Genomic DNA, 5,343 nt, shown 5'->3' with positions numbered 1-5,343 from the left:
CCATTTGCATAACATACCTTGATCCTATTCATTACTATTTATGAATGTAGCCACAAATTTTTTTGGTAGCCAAATATAGTTTGGGTTTCCTATATTAATATACCTAATTCAAAAAGAAATAAGTTTTATATTCAAGTAAACCAAATAGGCTAGTGAGGGAAATCGATGATACTTCAACATATGTGTAATAAAGGATAAGTATTGGTTACAATCACATTCTAGTTATTGAGCCTCAATAGTAAGCTTTTGAATTACTAATTTTCCATTGCAAACATAATTTTTTAAAATTCCTCTAGGTAGGCTTCATCCTTTTTCTTCTCATTCCGAAAAACCTATTTCTCCACTAAATTTATGCTTGCTTTGTAGGAGGCCACTTCTAATTCCATCTTGACTAAAAATTTACCTGTTGAAGTCCCAATTTATGCATCTATTGTGTTTTCTTCCTTCTCTACATATAGCTCTGGTTCATCCTTTACCTCTTATAGAACCTCCTTTTGTACTAATTACTTTGTATTTCCCTTAGTCGCCTTTTTATTTTTCTTTCTCTTAATTTCCTTTTCAATTTCTTATTCTCCATAAGTTTGGGGGTTATTTACTTCAATAGGGTTTAGGTACAATTACCATTACTTTTCATTATGACCTATTTCTTTAACAACTTAGACTAAGATATCTAGGCATCATTGGGATGCATAGTTAATTCTCCCATGCAATTTCCAAATCTTCATATAAATCTAAATATAATCTTCTCAATTCTTGTGAATTCTCCTCAATTTATTTTGAGATTTAAAATATTTTGCTGAAAATAAAGTTTGGAACTTACCAAAAGTCCTTCCCCATATTTCATGTATTTATTTATGATCATTCATTAGCTTTAATAGGAATATATTCATAACTTTCTATCTTTTTTAAACTTGTTTCAACCAATTATTATGACTACTATCTCTCTTGTCTAGACATGCCTTCATCCAAGGGTTAAGGTAAGATTTCCATGGGTTCCACATCTCCTCCTAGGGTCTCTTCCTCAAGAACTTCAATAGAATCTATATCTCCTTCTTGTTTTGTCACCTTCTCGTCCACTAATATTGACCATATTAATGGTTATTTGGAGGGCTCTTGGGAGTCTCTTAAAAATCCTTGTCACATAGGTCATGAAGGTCCTGATTTCTCAAAAATATTTTATGCAGTGTCTACATTTTATATTGTGTTGTCACCTTTTCCTCCATCACTCAAATAAAAATATCATGGCTTTGCAGTATCCACAATATTTGCAATCATTTCAGATTTCCTCGAACCCACAAAGGAGTCCTAATATTTCCTTGTCTTTATTAAATTATCCTTAATAACTAACCTTATTAATCCATCATGTGTGAGATTAATCTCAATCCATTTAGCTTTTTCGTCCATATTACATGTTGCTTCTAGTGACTTAAATAATAAATATGGAAGATTGATATACCTTTTATGCCTTAAATGACATAGTAGCTTGAAGTGGTACCTAAATACTAGACTATATATTCCCTCAAATGTGATGGACTTATGAAACACAAGATCTACTTCAACCAAGTCAGATGTAATGGCACTCTTTGCATTCCTTTGTTTGTCCCCTTCAGTGACACATTCTCTTTTAAAAATTCAACCCACATCATATTTTCCAAGTGATATAGATTAGATCATTATATTATTTTTTGTTTATCATTAAGGGAATTTTGAGGTAAAAAATGATCCTAAAACAAAATGGACTAACAAAATAAAAATTTAAAAGAGCCAATATGATTCAAAATGATGATGGCATCCCTAGGGGTAAATAGTTTCAAGCAAAAACAAGAAATCTACTTTTCTTAATCATATTTTTGGTTGATCTCCTAATATTTTTACTCAAGTTTTAAGTGTAGACACCCATTGGATGCATAATCAAATTCCACATCCAATGAATACCCACTCTGGATACTTATAAGAAAACCCACATCAAAAGAATTGAAGATACATTAAAAATCATGTTGAATATGTTTTTTTAATGTATCTTCCATCTTTCTTGATGTGGGTCTTCTCATAAGTATGCAGAGTGGGTACTCTTTAGATGTGGAATTTAATTTTGCATCTAATGGGTGTCGCCACTTGACATTTGAGTAAACCTAAAATGCAATAAAAAAGTAGTTTCCTTTCTCTTTCTTTAAAAATTCATAACTCTTTTTTTATTATTTTAAGTTTTATTTTATTATTCTCCCTAGGAGGCCTACATTAGACATCAAAATTCCCCTGATTATTAATGCTTTTAGAGTGGAGAAATTAGAGGAATAAACTGGTAGGGTCAATTTCAGTAGTAGTACATAATTTGGAGAAGTGGGGTCTGAAACCTTTCAAAATCATTTTGAGGCACAAAATAAATCTATTAGGGGCTAAAAAAACTCTCTTTTGATCTATACCCCATGGTGTTATTATACACCCATATGCCTTTCTAATAATGCAATAACAACATCAAACAAAATTTGTACATGAAATTTTCACGACATACTAGTTGACCTATCATGTTAACCATCATAGTATGAGAAGATGTCATTCTATCATTACTCACTCGCATATGTGACTAGCCATGTGTGGAATTTCAAGAATACTATAGAAGGTCCAAAATCATAACTTTATTTTAGGGTCGAGGGAGTCAAAGATTACCCCTAGTTGCTCATTGGACTATGTTAGATATTGGACCACTAGGAGGAGTAGGGGTTGCATTCTATGCTATTATGTTTTTTTCCATGGTTGACCAAATAAACTAGGAGTGGGAAGTTAGAGAGAAACGTAGAGGGGGTAAATATCTCATAACAAACTTACAAGTCACAAATCTCAGGTAACTACATATAGAATACCTCCTTATATTTACTTGCACATTTTCCATAAGAGGAGAGAAGAATAACCTCACCTTCTAGTTGGATTAGTTGTATTTTCTCTTGAAATGGTTTCTAGGGAAAAAAATTGTGTCTAATGTGGATGGTGTGTGTGTTGGGTCCCTATAATACTAGTGATTACCCCATTACTATTGTAGTTGTATCCCTTATTAATATTGTTGTGCCCCTATTGTCCCCATATTGTTATTACTGTGCCCCATAGAATCCCTCTATTGTTATTTTTGTGGCTTTATATTATTATTGTTAGGTCGGCTGGGTTATATTGTGACTCCTTAGACTCCTATATATAGAAAGGAGGTTTTTTCATTTGAATCATCCAAGAATTATTCATTTGTGTAATGTAAAGGAGGTTTCCCCCTCGAAGAGGCTGAATTCTAAGGCGTTGATCTCTCTTTTCTATCTTTTTGTGAGCTAGTTTCATAACATTTGGTATCAAAGCTTTGGATTCTAGGGTTTCGCTGCTCCAAACAGGTCATCGTGGCATTTTCACTCTAAATTTTTTTCTACGATGTTTCAGAAGCTATAAATAAAAACCCATTTTAGAAGAAATCATGCTGAATCTCGAGTCTGAATTTTAGAGCTTTTCGTGCTATATTTGTGGAGATATGATCTAAGGAAGTTGGTCTTTTTTGCAGACTCCTGAATTACATTCCAAACAGGTGACCTGGGGAAAATAAGCATAACTATCTCTCTGAGCATTGGATTGAAATTTCGTAAGAAGGTATAGAAAGAGGACGGACTATAGTTTCTTGTATAATCTTTTCAGAGCCAAAGGTTGAAACAGTAACTCGTGGCACGTCGTACAAGTTCGCTCTAATGAACTAGTCTATAATCAGGTCTTGGGAGATTGTGCATAACTCTTCCTTGGAGAATCCAATTTGGATCAGACTGGTGGCATTGGAAAGAGGACATAGAGGGCTACTATAGGTCATAATTTTAGAGATAGATGATCCGAAATTGCAACGATACATCAGAGTCAATATCAAGCTTCTACAAAGTGAAAAAAGGTGTGTAGTTTTTTAAATTTTTGCATAAGCTTGGTTTGAAAAATTAGTTTGAATCGGTAATTGATGCCCCAAGGAAAGAAAATGCAAACACCTAGTAATCAACCTGAAAGCTCTAGCATGACTCATGAAGAAGAGGAAGAAATGCAACATGATATATCAAAATTATGAGACCAAGTGCAACAAGTGTCACTTGCACAAAAAGCAACAGAATCTAAGATGGATGGTTTAAGGAAAGATGTAGAAGCTAAGATGGATGGTTTAAAGAAAGGTGTAGAAGCTAAGATGGATTGTTTAAAGAAAGGTGTAGAAGCTAAGATGGATGGCATGGAAGCTAAGATGAATGGCATGGACGCTAAAATTGATGGCATGGATGATAAGATGGAAGAATTGAAGATAAATATGAATAAGTTGCTACAAGAAATGGTCACTAATGATGAAAGGGTAGTAAATGAAACTCATGATGAGAACAAAATAAATGTTAATCATGATTCCATAGACTCTAATTTTGGATTGAAGACCCACGATATTCCAAAAATCGATATGAGGAAGTTGGATGGCAAGGATCTCGCAACATGAATATTACAGATGGAGCAATTTTTTGATCTCAATAATGTGCAAAACACACAAAAGGTACGTATTGCAACTTTATATTTGGAACCAAATCAGTTTGTATGGTATCAATGGCTTTTCTCTCGTAAACAAATTATCACTTGGGCAATTTTTACGGAATAACTGACAACACATTATGAGGATACAAAAAGCAACATTTTTTTTAGCCAATTGATAAGTCTCAAACAAAAGGGTTCAATAATGGAGCACATTGAGGAGTTCCAAAAATTGAACATAAGGATAAAAAATATTCCAGAGGATCATAGGATTGATGTGTTCATAGGGACTTTAAAGGATAATATCCAACAAGATGTTCACCTTTGGGAACCTGATTCATTAGAGAAGGCATTCAGGTTAGCAAGAAAAATGGAAAGCAAAATTATGGCAACCAGGAAGCATACCACTCACAACTATAAAGATGGAAGTGTTGTTGCCCCTAGTCTTCCAAAACCTATAAGGTTGACACCACAACAATTGGAAGAAAAAAGAGCAAAAGTACTTTGTTACAGTTGTGATAGCAAATACACTAAAGGTCATAAGTGTGTTGAGAAGAAATTATTCTACATAGATTGTGAAGAGGAAGAAGAAAAGGAGCAAGAAAGGTCAAAAGAAGAGGATATACTCCAGGAACAAAGCCTAGATAAAGAAGAAATGAATCCGACCATATCTTGTAATGCATTGGTGGGAATTACCACTCTTCAAACCATCAAGATAGAAGGACAAATCAAGAAGAAAAAGGTAATAGTGTTGATTGATTCAGGAAGTACCCACAATTTTATTCATTGTAAGGTAGCAAAAGAATTGAATTGCTTCTTATATCCAGCACC

This window comes from Pinus tabuliformis, chromosome J (assembly GCF_031772625.1).
Source record: "Pinus tabuliformis cultivar Carrire ecotype Pingquan chromosome J, CPIR1, whole genome shotgun sequence".
Lineage (NCBI taxonomy): Eukaryota > Viridiplantae > Streptophyta > Pinopsida > Pinales > Pinaceae > Pinus > Pinus tabuliformis.
This window is presented reverse-complemented; position numbering follows the sequence as displayed.